This window comes from Heptranchias perlo, chromosome 9 (assembly GCF_035084215.1).
Source record: "Heptranchias perlo isolate sHepPer1 chromosome 9, sHepPer1.hap1, whole genome shotgun sequence".
Classification (NCBI taxonomy): domain Eukaryota; kingdom Metazoa; phylum Chordata; class Chondrichthyes; order Hexanchiformes; family Hexanchidae; genus Heptranchias; species Heptranchias perlo.
Genome location: NC_090333.1, coordinates 15,440,446 through 15,455,673, shown reverse-complemented (window position 1 = coordinate 15,455,673; position 15,228 = coordinate 15,440,446). Strand labels below are relative to the sequence as shown.

General features: G+C 41.3%; 1 protein-coding gene across 5 annotated transcripts in view; it reads right to left on the bottom strand.

Annotated features, from left to right (window-relative positions):
• Positions 1-15,228, bottom strand: part of LOC137325143 (volume-regulated anion channel subunit LRRC8D-like) — an 81,424-nt gene that overhangs the window by 3,749 nt on the left and 62,447 nt on the right. Inside the window, exon 4 of one of the 5 annotated variants that reach the window (XM_067989905.1) lies at positions 7,019-7,149. The exons of the other annotated variants lie outside the window; for them this stretch is intronic. The gene's annotated coding sequence lies outside the window, so the exon portion shown is untranslated. The remainder of the gene's footprint in view (positions 1-7,018; positions 7,150-15,228) is intronic. 5 annotated transcript variants of the gene reach the window in all.

Sequence of the window (15,228 nt, the reverse complement as noted above, 5' to 3'; positions counted from 1 at the left end):
GTGCAACTCTACCCGAGAAAGAGTCAGATAAGGAGAGAAAAGTTGGCAACATTTTTGGAGCAAGCAAAATTGGTACCTGTAACATGTCATGAACAATCACAATGTTGACTGAATTCAAATTTAAAGTACATAGCTTATCCCAACTCAAATGATTAAAACCCTTAATTAACAAACTCAAAAAGATGTTTTAGGATTTGGTTAGTTTGTATTATAACAATGATCAGGGCCACTGATTTACAATGACTGAATAAGTCTAATTCCATTTTTATTACATGGGATTCAGAGATTCCTTTTTAACCAGTAATTTGTGGGAACAAATTCACAATTCCATTTATTTTCCATGACAACCATAATTCAGTATCTGTAGTCTCAGGTTATATACCAATTTATAATCCTATTCTTTTTTAAATTTGGTAAACTAAATGAAACACTTGTATCAAAAAAAGCTCTTGTTTTATAAGAAAACTAAATTATGTACAACTAGGTACTTGAAGATTTTAAAATTGCCCTAGTTCCAAGTTTCTGATGTTAAGTCACTGAACAAAAAGCTTCATTACAGCCCAAGCTGTGACTCAACAGAAATCATTTTAGCCTCTGCCTTGCTTCAAGCAAAGTGCATGTAAAATGGATTAAAACCAAATAGACATCTAGCACCTCGTACAGTGATGTATGAATAGTTTCTGACAAAAGTCAGTTTTAACCCTTAAGCCACTGCCAGTAAGATATAAAAACAATCAGCATTGCTTTAAAAGGAGGTACATCTTGCTTGCCGAATCAGTTTTTTTTTGTTCTGAGGAAGTAGCATTCCAAACAAACAGGGGGAAGCCACGTGATGTAGTGTACTTGAATTTCCAAAAGGCCTTCTGATAAAGTAACTCTTGGGTGATTCCTTTATAAAAAAGGTTGGTAGGTATCAAGGATAAGATGTTAATCAGTGACTGGCTAAAGGGAAGGAAGCAGACAGCTGTCATTAAGCAATGCTAGACTGCAATAGGAGGGTGAAGGTATTAAGTGGTATGCCCTAGAGTCCATGTTGGCCCCCTCATAGTCCTGGTAAATGTAAGTGACCTGGATTTGCAATCACAGTGCAAAGTAGTTAGTTACATTTGCAGTGTGTAGGGGCAAGGGATTGGCAACTTTTGACTCAGAGTAGGAAGCCAAGATCTTACAAAGGCAGCTCAACAAGGTTGTACCTGGGCTGATCAGTGGCAGTAATCAAAGTTCAATATGGGTAAGTGTACATTAGAAGTAAAAATAGGAGGCACATCTTATGGGTGGGTGGGATAGCAATTGCTGGGGAGACGAAGGAAAACAAAGATGAAAGTAATGATCGTTGACTCATCGCGCACCATGTCTAAATAGCGTGAGGTAGAAATAAACAAATCAAACAGGATGCCAGATTACATTGCCAAATTAGTTGAGTTCAAATCCCTAAAGGGAGGAGTTGTGAGCAATAACTGCGTAAATTCAGGCTCTCCAACCTCAAGCTGAGAGATGTCCTTATAGGAGGTACACAAAATACTTAAACAGGATAGTAAAAGTAAACTTCTTACATCAAGACGAGAGCAGAGAGTTGTGAAAGGCTAATTTAAGCCAGATGTCAGCAAGTATTTCTTTATACAAAGAATGATAAACAGCTGAAGTGGTGCAAGAGTTGTCGAGGCCAGGACGCTGAACTCATCTGAGTAAGCAGATGCTGGGAAGACAATAGGGTTGGTATTCCGGAAGAATGAGACCAAATGAGATGAAAGGCCTTAAACGATCTTACAGCGACTCATTTAGTCTATGATGTTCCCCTGTGCCACTGACTAGATATTTTATCTGGCACTTTTTACTATTGAAAAAAAAAGTAGCCCAAAATAAAAAGGGTCAAACTTTATTGATGTAATATGACGAGGGAAAACTATAATGTTCATTCACTGGAAACTGGCCTTTGGAACCAGACTCTTTAACACATCAAGAGTCCAGCCCACGACAGATACATGGTTCTGTCTCAATCAACTGCTCTCCATAATGTAAATGACCCGATGTTTTGGGTACCAATGACATCACGGACCCACAGAAGTGGGCTCTACAATGGTGTCATTGGGTTAAGGCTGCCGGTTGCAGTAATAAACTCAGGGATCCAGTCTCTCACATTTACAGTCTAGATCTCAATATTACCGAGCACAGCCCAGTGTAAAAGGAGGGGTTGCAGAGTTCACTCTCTTGACAAAGGGTCTCTTAACCTGATGTTTGAGCACCAAAGTAAAAGCCCTTTTAGAGATGTGGACACAGATTTTCCTGCCATGGTGAGATTGGCAATGTACACTGTAAATTTTGCCATCTAATGCGCCAATCTCGCCGCTGAAAACTTATTTTGCTGGTTTTCAAATTAGGATAAGTCATAGCAAGCATAGTGGTGAATCAGAAGCATTGCAGTTAATGGCCATTGAATTAAGTGTTACTTGGGAACCATTTATTTATTTATAGTGTTAACCGTGGCTCAGTGTTAGCACTCTCGCCTCGGAGTCAGAGGGTTTTGGGTTCAAGTCCCACTCCAGAGATTTGAGCACAAAATACAGGCTAACACTCCAGTGCAGCACTGAGGGAGTGCTGCACTGTCGGAGGTGCCATCTTTCGAATCAAATGTTAAACCGAGGCCCCGTCTGTCCTATCAGGTGGACATAAAAAATCCCATAGCATTATTTTGAAGAAAAGCAGGAGAGTTCGCACGGATGTCCAGGCCAATATTTATCCCTCAACCAAAATTACTAAAATGGATTATCTGATCGTTATCTCATTGCTGTTTGTGGGACCTAGCTGTGTGTAATTTGGCTGCTGCATTTCCTACATAACAACAGTGACTACACTTCAAAAAGTACTTAATTGGCTGTAAAGCGCTTTGGGACATCCTGGGGTTGTGAAAAGCGTTACATAAATACAAGTTCTTTCTTTTTCTTTAGACACATTTAAATATTTGAAAAGTAATTTACTCTGATTAGTATGACAATGCAGTGGGAAGGCTGGGTAATTTCCAATAGCTTGTGTAACACTACAGTCCTTTCCTTTTGGTTTCTCTTTGTTCAGTTTTGTTTCCTTTTGTAAAGATAATATTACCTCATATATTTAGGCAGCTGACTAATGAAGTTTGGGCAGATAATTTTCTTTTAAACCTAAAATTGCAGATACAAACGTATCCAACTTACATAAGTTGCTGCCTCAGATTCTCATGAACAACTTATTAGACTGTCTATAGCTACGCCAGTGATTGTGGATGAGATCTGTGTTATGCACAAAGGGACAACTATTTTATGAAAGCAAAATTGGGCAAAGCGAATGGAATTGGAAGCAGGCGTAGAAACTCCGAAATTGCGATTTTTCTCAGGTTAATCTCATTATTGGTTATCATTGCTGACGCTCTATTGCTTAATTTAATGAAACACAATGCCATGTTAAAGTAAGTAAAATGAGGAAAGTGACATACACACCCATTGTACAATACTACAAATAAACAGTGTTGTATAGAAAATATTCAGTGTAAGCATAATGTGCTGTGTAATGTTTAGCAAGGTGCTGCATATAACGTTATATATACACACACGTCATTCATAGTGCAGTGCTGCATTTATAGATTTAAATTAATACCTTATAAACTTATTTAGTATAGTAGTCTATAAACAGATTTGATACATCTCTGTATAAATACAATTAGTATAGTACTGTATAATAATGTTTAATGTACTATACAGATATGTTTAGTGCTGTACTACATACACCTGATTTAGTATAGTATATAATAAAGCATTTTGAGACTGTAAATGTAGGATTCACTATAGTATTTAATGTTTAATGTACTATTGTACATTTAACGTTTAGTGTGTTGTATAGATATTGTTTTGTGCAATACAGCAAGTATAATGCTTAGTATTGTGCAGTATAAAAATCAGCACGACATTTAAATGCAGCCAGAGAAAACCAGGCCACTAGCACCATTATTTTTCAGTCTAGTGGCAGTGGTATGAAAACTTTATCTGAATGCACGCAGCATTCACAACAAGGTAGATGAATTGACAGCACAAATAGAAGTAAATGGGTATGATCTAATTGCCATTACAGAGATGTGTCTGCAGGGTGACCAAGGCTGGGAACTGAATAATCAAGGATATTCGACATTTAGGAGGAACAAGCAAAAAGGAAAAGGAGTTGGGGTAGCGCTGTTAATAAAGGATGAGATCAGTACAATGGTGAGAAAGGATCTTGGCTCAGAAGATCAAGATGTAGAATCAGTTTGGGTGGAGCTAAGAAACAGCAAAGGGCAGAAAACATTGGTGGGAGTTGTTTATAGGCCACCAAACGGTAGTGATAATGTAGGGCATGGTATAAAACAGGAAATTATTAGAAGTGCATGTAACAAGGGTAATATGGTAAATCATGGAGGACTTTAATCTACATATAGATTGGGCAAACCAAATTAGCACTAATACTGTGGAGGACAAATTCCTGGAACGTTTATGAGATGGTTTTCTAGATCAGTATGTTGAGGAACCAACCAGGGAACAGGCTATTTTAGATCTAGTATTGTGCAATGAGAAAGAGTTAATTAATAATCTTGTTGTAAAGGAGCCCTTAGGGAAGAGTGACCATAATATGACAGACTTCTTCATTAAGTTTGAAAATGATGTAGTTCAATCCGAAACTAGGGCATTAAATCTAAACAAAGGAAACTAAAAAGGTATGAGGCACAAGTTGGCTGTGGTCGATTGGGGAACTACATTAAAAGGTATGACTGTAGACAGGCAATGGCTAGCATTTAAAGAATTAATACATAATTTGCAACAAATATATATTCCTTGAAGGCACAAAAACCCAACAGGAAAAGTGGTCCAACCGTGGCTAACAAGAGAAATTAAAGATAGTATTAAATCAAAGAAAGAGGCAGATAAATTTGCCAGAAAAAGCAGTAAGCCTGAGGATTGGGAGCATTTTAGAATTCAGCAAAGGAGGACCACGAAATTGATAAAGAAAGAGAAATAGAATCTGAGAGTAAACTAGCAAGAAAAACTGACTGTAAGAGCTTCTGTAGGTATTTTAAAAAGGAAAAGACTGGTGAAGGCAAATGTGGGTCCCTTACAGAGAGAGGGATGGGAGAATTTATAACGGGAATAAGGAAATGGCAGAGAAATTAAACAAATACTTTGTTTCTGTCTTCACGGAAGAAGACACAAATAACCTCCCAGAAATACTAGAGAACCTAGGGTCTGGCGAGAATGAGGAACTGAAAGAAATTAGTATTAGTAAAAATATAGTACTAGAGAAATTAATGGGACTGAAAGTCGATAAATCTCAAGGACCTGATGATCTACATCCCAGAGTTTTAAAAGAAGTGGCTATAGAGATAGTGAATGCATTGGTTGTCATCTTCCAAAATTCTATAGATTCTAGAACGGTTCCTGCAGATTGGAGGGTAGCAAATGTAACCCCACTATTTAAGAAAGGAGAGAGAGAAAAAACAGGGTACTACAGACCTGTTAGCCTGATATCAGTAGTAGGAAAAATGCTAGAATCTATTATAAAGGATGTGATAATAGGACACTTAGAAAATAATAATAGGATTTTGCAGAGTCAACATAGATCTATGAAAGGGAAATCATGTTTGAGAAACCTATTGGAGTTCTTTGAGGATGTAACTAGTAGAATAGATGAGGGGGAACAAGTGGATGTGGTGTATTTGGATTTTCAGAAGGCTTTCCACACAGGAGGTTGGTGAACAAAGTTAGAGGACATGGAATTGGGGGTAATATACTGGCATGGATTAATAGACAGGAAACAGAGAGTAGGAATAAACGGGTCTTTTTCAGGTTGGCAGACGGTGACTAGTGGAGTACCTCAGGGATCGGTGCTTAGGCCCCAGCTATTCACAATCTATATCAATGATTTGGATGAGGAGACCAAATGTAATATTTCCAAGTTTGCTGATGACACAAAACTAAGTGGGAATGTGAATTGTGAGGAGGATGCAAAGAGGCTTCAAGGGGATATAGATAGGTTAAGTGAGTGGGCAAGAACATGGCAGATGGAATATAATGTGGAAACATGTGAAGTTATCCACTTTGGTAGGAAAAACAGAAATGCAGAGTATTTTTTAAATGGTGAGAGATTGGGAAATGTTGATGTTCAAAGGGACCTGGGTGTCCTTGTACATGAGTCACTGAAAGCTAACATGCAGGTGCAGCAAGCAATTAGGAAAACAAATGGTATGTTGGCCTTTACTACAAAAGAATTTGAGTACAGGAGTAAAGATGTCTTACTGCAATTATATAGGGCCTTGGTGAGTCTGCACCTGGAGTATTGTGTACAATTTTGGTCTCCTTACCTAAGAAAGGATATACTTGCCATAGAGGGAGTGCAACGAAGGTCCAGACTGATTCCTGGGATGGCAGGATTGTCGTATGAGGAGAGATTGAGTAGACTAGGCCTGTATTCTCTAGAGTTTAGAAGATTGAGAGGTGATCTCATTGAAACATACAAAATTCTTACAGGGCTCAACAGGGTAGAGAGGATGTTTCCCCTGGCTGGGGAGGCTAGAACCAGGGGTCACAATCTCAGAATAAGGAGTAGGCCATTTAGGACTAAGATGAGGAGATATTTCTTCACTTAGAGGGTGGTGAATCTTTGGAATTCTCTACCCCTGAGGGCTGTGAAGTCTCAGTCATTGAATACATTCAAAACAGAGATCGATAGATTTCTAGATATTAAAAGCATCAAGGGATATGGGGATGGTGCAGGAAAATGGCGTCGAGGTAGAAGATCAGCCATGATCTTATTGAATGGCGGAGCAGGCTCGAGGGGCCGGATGGCCTACTTCTGCTCCTGCTCCTCTTTCTTATGTTGTTATGTTCTTAAAGGCAGGAAAATTGTGATTGCAATTTGGGCAGAGCTATGATAGTTACCTGTCACTGTTTTCCATGCGGGCAAATGCGGCGCAAAAGCCCCGGGAAAATATGGAGTGGCATAATTAATGGCGGAAGTTACTTACTCCGCAATTTCCTCTTTCATTTGTGCCGTTCAAGGGTCCCTACGCCGTAAATGCGCCATTACAATGGTGCAAGTCCCCAGGAAAATCTGGACCGTGGTCTCAGTGCAGGCACAGGAAAAATAAACACACACCTATAGATTATAAAACAAGAAAGAAACAATACAAAATAAAATTTCAAATAGTGAATATGGAAAAAATTGATGGTGAGGGAAAGATGAAAGGCAGTAAGAGTGTTTCTCCTTTCTCCGAACAGCAGCCTGGATAAACGTGGCGGTATAAGAACATAAGAAATAGGAGCAGGATTAGGCCATACGGCCCCTCGTGCCTGCGTCGCCATTCATTCAGATCATGGCTCATCTTCGACCTCAACTCCACTTTCCCGCCCGATCCCCATACCCCTTGATTCCCCTAGAGCCCAAAAATCTATCCATCTCAGCTTTGAATATATTTAATGACTCAGCACCCACAGCCCTCTGGGGTAGGAAATTCCAAAGATTCACAACCCTCTGTGTGAAGAAATTCCTCCTTATCTCAGTCTTGAATGGCCGACCCCTTATCCTGCAACTATGGCCCCTAGTTCTAGACTCTCCAGCCTGGGTAAACAATCACTCAGCATCTACCCTCTCAAGCCCCCTCATAATCTTATATGTTGCAATGACATCACCTCTCATTCTTCTAAACTCCAGAGAGTATAGACCCATCCTACTTTTCATAAGACAACCCTCTCATCCCAGGAATTAATCTAGTGAACCTTCGTTGCACTGCCTCTAAGGCAAGTATATCCTTCCTTGGATAAGGTATGTGATACATTCCGATAGGTAGTGTACAGTGTAATGGCTCTCTGTTATGATTCCTGGGTCGTGCTATTGTTTACCTACATATGAGGCAGGAAAATGTACACCAGATCACAGAAAATGCGAGGTCCACTTACAGGAGTGGCCGCTGACACTGAATCTAAGAAAATATCTGATATGATAACCTAAAAACAGGTCACCCTTGCAAGTATGCCGATGGCCTGTGGTATAGCTGCTGTGCCCCTTTAAAGCTGTTGGCCCAAGATTTCTTTCTCTAACTCTGTGCTGCCCATGTGTTTATTTCCAGCTATTAGTCTCTCCTTTCCATCAGAGTGGGTTAGGACATTGCACCCATCACTAACCAATTAACAGCATATTTCCTTTGATCTCTCAGATAATCCTCTAATCCTCCTTCTTATTCATTTCATTCCATGCTTTTGATTCGATCAGCTGGGTCAGCATTTCCCACGCAAGATACACGGTATGCAGGCACTCCAGAATTCTCCAATTTATATTGACGATAGCCACCAATAATTCAAGATGGTGGCCAAGGACTAGGTTTTAAAACATGAGCCCCATATCCCCAATGAATTTTATGAGACTGACATTGTTAATAGGCCCAATATTATGTCATAGTGAAACTCCTATAGCATGTTAAGATTTACCTCAAAAGAATAAGAGATTCTATAAAATATAATCGGGCCATTAAACCGGAATATCTTCCTGGAATAAAGACGAGAGAAGGGCGCATTACTTTATGGAGATAGAAAGCAGCTGTACTACCACCTAAAGTAGCTAAATTTGCTTCAGTGATGATTATGGATGAAATAGTTTTCTCAAAAGGGTGACAAACTCACCATTGTTACTTTTACTTTGCTATTGTCTGGGAGAACAAACGAATGGAATAGATAACTGTATATGTGCAAATGAGCTAGCAAATTGCAGCCTTTTACACAAAGGGTAAACAATGCATACTATTAACTGTTAAACAATCACAAATGTACAGCACGACATGCACATAACCTAGAAATTGTGGTTGGTATCATTAGCGAACTAACTGCTTCCTTTGTACACTATTTGAACAGACAATTAACCTATTTATTTCAAATAAAAACAGACAATGCTGGAAATACTCAACACGTCAGGCAGCATCTGTGGAGAGAGAAATAGAGTTAAAGTTTCAGGTCGATGATCTTTCATCAGAACTGGAAGTAGTAAAGACTTAACCGTTTTTAAGCAAGTACAGAGCCAGGGAAGGGGGGGGTGGGCGGGGAATAGGGAGGAAAGAAGAAAAGGGAAGGTCTCTGATTGGGTGGAAGGCAGAATTGATTAAATGACAAAAAAGATGATGGTGCAAGGCAAGGAGGGTGGTAATGGGACAAGTAAAAAGAAACAAAAAGATGGGTCTAGAGGAGGTGCAAATGGCAACAGCAGAACCATCGCCAGCACCCGAAAAAATGGGAGCAGTGGTTAAGATCTGAAGTTATTGAAATCAATCTCGAGTCCAGGAGATTGTGAAGTGCCTAATCTAAAGACACAACGTCAGGTTCCACATGTACGCTGATGACACCCAGCTCTACCTCACCACCACTTCTCTCAACCCCTCCACTGTCTCTCATTTGTCACACTGCTTGACGGACATCCAGTATTGGATGAGCACAACTTTCCTCCAACTAAACATTGGGAAGACCGAAGGCATTGTCTTTGGCCCCCCCGCCGCAAACTCTGTTCCCTAGGAACTCCATCTCTCTCCCTGGCCTCTGTCTAAGGCTGAACCAGACTGTTTGCACATTGGGGTCCTATTTGACCCTGAGATGAGCTTCCGACCACATAACCACTCCATCATCCTGACTGCCTACTTCCACCTCCGTAACATTGCGCGTCTCCACCAGGTCCTGTTCTCCCATCACTCCTGTGCTCGCTGACCTACACTGGCTCCCGGTCCGGGAATGCCTCGATTTTAAAATTCTCATCCTTGTTTTCAAACCCCTCCATGGCCTTGCCCCTCCTTATCTCTGTAATCTCCTCCAGCCCTACAACCCCGAGATCTCTGCGCTCCTCCAGTTCATGCCTCTTGCACATCCCCGATTTTAATCACTCCACGATTGGCAGCCGTACCTTCAGCTGCCCAGGCCCTAAGCTCTGGAATTCCCTCCCTAAACCCCTTCGCCTCTCTCTCCTCCTTTAAGACGTTCCTTAAAACCCCCTCTTTGACCAAGCTTTTAGTCACACAACCTAATATCTCCTTATGTAGCTCGGTGTAAAATTTTGTTCAATGACGCTCCTGTGAAGCGCCTTGGGACATTTTACTACGTTAAAAGGCGCTATATAAATGCAAGTTCTTGTTATTGTTCCTCAAGCTTCTGGTGAACTTCATTGGAACAGTGTAGGAGGCTGAGGAGGAGAGAGGTCAGAGTGGGATTGGGACGGAGAATTAAAATGGCAAGCAAACGGAAGCTCGGGGTCAGGCTTGCGGACTGAATGGAGGTGTTCAGCAAAACTATCGCCGAATATGCGTTTGGTCTCTCCAATGTAAAGCAGACCGCATCGTAAGCAGCGAGTACAGTATACTAAATTGAAAGAAGTATAAGTAAATCGCTGTTTCACCTGGAAGGACTATATGGGGTCCTGGATGGTGTTACACTGAAACAGAAACAGGCCATTTGTCCCAACTGGCCTATGTCAGTGTTTATGCTCTACATGAGCCTCACCCTCCCTACTTCATCTAACCCTATCAGCCTACCCTTCTATTCTTTTCTCCCTCATGTGCTTTTCTAGCTTCCCCTTAAATGCATTTATGACATTTGCCCCAGCACCAGCCTGTTCAGCCTTTCCTAATAAATATATCCTCTCAATTCTGAGATCATACTTGTGAATCTTTTTTGTACCTTCTCCAATGCCTCCATGTCCTTTTTATAATATGGAGACCAGAACTGTGCACAGGACCGCAAATGTGGTCTAACCAAGGTTCTATACACGTCTAACATATCTTCTCTGCTTTTCAATTCTATTCATCCAGAAATGAACTCCAGTGCTTGGTTTGATTTTTTTACGGCCTTATTAACCTGCGTCGCTACTTTTTGTGATTTGTGTATCTTTACCCTGAGAACCCTTTGCTCCTATACCCCAATTAGACTATTATCCAAGCGGTATGTGGCCCCCTTATTCTTCCTACCAAAATGTACCACCTCACACTTGGACAACATCCAGGCTTGGGCTCATAAGTGGCAAGTAACATTCGCGCCAGATAAGTGCCAGGCAATGACCATCTCCAACAAGAGAGAGTCTAACCACCTCCCCTTGACATTCAACGGCATTACCATCGCCGAATCCCCCACCATCAACATCCTGGGGGTCACCATTGACCAGAAACTTAACTGGACCAGCCATATAAATACTGTGGCTACGAGAGCAGGTCAGAGGCTGGGTATTCTGCGGCGAGTGACTCACCTCCTGACTCCCCAAAGCCTTTCCACCATCTACAAGGCACAAGTCAGGAGTGTGATGGAATACTCTCCACTTGCTTGGATGAGTGCAGCTCCAACAACACTCAAGAAGCTCGACACCATCCAAGACAAAGCAGCCCGCTTGATTGGCACCCCATCCACCACCCTAAACATTCACTCCCTTCACCACCACGCACTGTGGCTGCAGTGTGTACCATCCACAGGATGCACTGCAGCAACTCGCCAAGGCTTCTTCGACAGCACCTCCCAAACCCGCAACCTCTACCACCTAGAAGGACAAGAGCAGCAGGCACATGGGAACAACACCACCTGCACGTTCCCCTCCAAGTCACAAACCATCCCGACTTGGAAATATATTGCCGTTCCTTCATTGTCGCTGGGTCAAAATCCTGGAACTCCCTTCCTAACAGCACTGTGGGAGAACCGTCACCACACGGACTGCAGCGGTTCAAGAAGGTGGCTCACCACCACCTTCTCGAGGGCAATTAGGGATGGGCAATAAATGCTGGCCTCGCCAGCGACGCCCACATCCCATGAACGAATAAAAAAAAACTTATCTATATTGAAATTCATTTGCCAATTACATGCCCATTCTGCAAGTTTATTAATGTCTTCTTGAATTTTGATGCATTCTTCCTTTGTATTAACTACACACCCTAATTTGATTTTGTCCGCAAATTTTAAAATTGTACCTCCAATTCCCGAGTCCAAATCGTTAATGTAAATTGTGAACAATGGTGGAACACCACTTCCCACCTTTTGCCAGCCTGATTAGCTACCCTTAACCCCTACTTTGTTTTCTGCCTTGTAGCCAGCTTGCCATCCATTCTGCTACCTGTCCCCTGATGCTACATGCTCTGACCGTAGTCAAGAGTCTACAATACGCTACCTTATTGAGAGCCTTTTGAAAATCTACATCTACTACATTACCCCTGTCTACTCTTTCTGTTACTTCTTCAAAGAATACAATAAGATTTGTCAAGCATGACTTTCCCTTCTGAAATCTGTGCTGACTATTCTTTATTATAGTTACGTTTTCTAGATGTTTTCCACTACATCTTTGAGTGAAGTTTCCATTATCTTTCCTATGTCGACGTTAAGCTAACTGGTCTATCGTCCCCTGGACTTGTTCTATCTCACTTTTTAAATGTAGGAATCACATTAGCTGCACGTCAGTCCTCTGGCACTATTCCCTTTTCTAATGGTTATTTTATGTATGTGATAGTGCCTGTGCTAACTCTTCCCTAATTTTTAAAAAAAATGTGTGGATGCAATCCATTCAGACCAGGGGTTTTATCCTCTAAGTTTGATTAGTTTATCTTCCCCCACCCCCCCACTTTCTACTTTAAATGTCTTTATATCTTTTTTGATCTCTTCTTCTAATGTCATGCCCACCTTGTTAGTCTCCCTGGTAAATACTGAGGCAAAGTAACTATTCAATATTTCTGCCATTTCGCTGTCATTATCTGTGAGTTTATCTTGTGCATCACTTAGTGGCTCTATCTCTATCCTAATTTTTCTTTTGTTATTCATGCATCAGTAGAATAGTTTACTATTTTTTATTTTTCTTGATAATTTAATTTCATAGTCCCTTTTCGCTTTCCTAATTTTAAAAAAAATTTCTTTCCTAACCTCTTCGTATTCCCTTTTGTCATCCTCTCCTTTATTGCACATTTATTTAGAGCATGCCTTTTTCTTTAGTTTCAATTTTACCCATATCTCTTTATTCATCCATAGCGTTTCATTATTGGCTAGTTTGTTCTTGTTTTTTTTAAAAGGAGAAATATATTTCTCCTGAACTCTATTGATCACCGTTTTAAATATTTCCCACTGCCGTTCTATCTCCTTGTCTGTCAATTTTCTTTCCAATTTACCTTCCTTAGTTCCTAGGTGGGAAGGGAGTATTAATTGTATCCATGTGTTAATTGTATTCATGTGGTGTGTATCAATTGGGAACTTTCTTGTATCCATTTATAAGAGAGCTGATCCAGCGTGTGGTGTGGGTGTAAATGTGGAGCTCTAGGAATAAAGGTTTTGAAGCAACTGAAGACTAGGCTCCAGTATTCTATTCTTCACCATCAGGCTATCCAGTTATAACAGGCAGGAGGTGAAAGGGCAGGTGTTGGCTCTCTCATGCTTGCACGGGAAGGTGCTGTGGGAACGGGAGCGGGTGATGGAAGAGTGGACCAGGGTGTCGCAAAGGGAACGGTCACTTCGGAAAGCTGAAAGGGGAGGGGATGGGAAGATATGTTTGGTAATGGCATCGCGCTGGAGGTGGCGGAAATGGCGGAGGATGATCCATTGAATGTGGAGGCTGGTGGGGTGGAAGATGAGGCCAAGGGGGACCCGATCGTGGTTCTGGGAGGGAGGGGAAGGGGTGAGGGCAGAAGGTTGGGAAATGGGACGGGCACGGTCGAGGGCCCTGTCAACTACAGAGGGGGGGGGGGGAATCCTCGGTTGAGGAAAAAGGAAGACATATCAAAAGCACTAGTAAGGAAGGAGGCATCATCGGAACAGATGCGACTGAGACGAAGAAATTGGGCAAATGGAGTAGGATTTATTTTAAATCTGATTAATGCTTTTTCTTCTTTTAAGCTTACTTATTTATTTTAAATGGATTAACATCTCCACTAGATAGTGACGTCATATGAGAGTGTCTCCCACTCCAGAGATTTGAACACATAATTAAGGCTGACACTTCAGTGCAGTACCGAGGGAGTGCTGCGCTGTTGGAGGTGCCATCTTTCGGATGAGACGTTAAACAGAGGCCCCGTCTGCCCTCTTAAGTGGATGCAAACGTTTCCATGACACAATTTGTAGAAGAGCAGGGGAGTTATCCTGGTGTCCTGGCCAATATTTATCCCTCAAACATCATTACTAAAACAGATTATCTAGTCATTATCACATTGCTGTTTGTGGGACCTTGTTGTACACAAATTGGCTGCAGCGTTTCCTACATTACAACAGTTGCTACACTTCAAAAGTATTTCATTGGCTATAAAGTGCTTTGGGATGTCCTGAGGTTGTGAAAGGCACTATATAAATGCAAGTCTTTCTTTTTTCTTAAGAGTTTCTCCGCTAATAATGTCAACAGCAATTTCCAGGCTGTAGTCATGTCACTGGGAGCAATTTCAGGCAAACCACAATAAAATGAGCAATGGAAATAGGCACAAGGCTCCTTGACAAAACCTAATTCCTGATTGCATCAATAATCCATGTAGGAGAGTATATTAAATATAATAAGTTAATCGCTTGGTATAGGTAAAGCGTATCATGGGATGGTTAGCATAGAGGGCTACAATAAAGTTAGAAATGTAGAAAGCACAGACATACATTAGGCGTGATTCGGTTGAAAGCTTAGAACATTTGGTGAGAAATCATGAAAAATAGCTCAAGAATACAGAAGTCAGCATTAATATCTTTGTATTAGGAGAATGTATTCTGTGTGATACCAGTGGAGTACTGCATTGTTGGAGGTGCCATCTTTTGGATGAAATTTTAAAACGAGGTCCCATCTGCCCTCTCGGATGGACATGAAAGATCCTGTGGCACTACCAGAGGAGGAGCAGGAGAATTCTCCCCATGTCCTGGCCAACATTTATCCTTCAATCAGCACCACTAAAACAGTAATTGGTCATTTATCTTAATGCTGTTTGTGAGTAGTTCCTGTGAACAAGTTTGCTGCCACATTTCCCTACATTACAACATTTCAAAAGTAGCTAATTGGCTGTAAAGCGCTTTGGGGTCATGAAAGGCGCTATATAAATGCAAATTTTCTTTCTTTGAATTTTTGCAGAACTTTTTTTGAACATTGCTTTGCACCTTCATCCGAACAGCCGAGCCTTCAACGTCACCACTCTGAAATTCCTGCCCCTCCCCTTTTGGTACAGGCAGCTGCCGCCTCTGCAAATGACCCTGATCCCAGGTCTTGGAATAGGGTCAGTGGCTC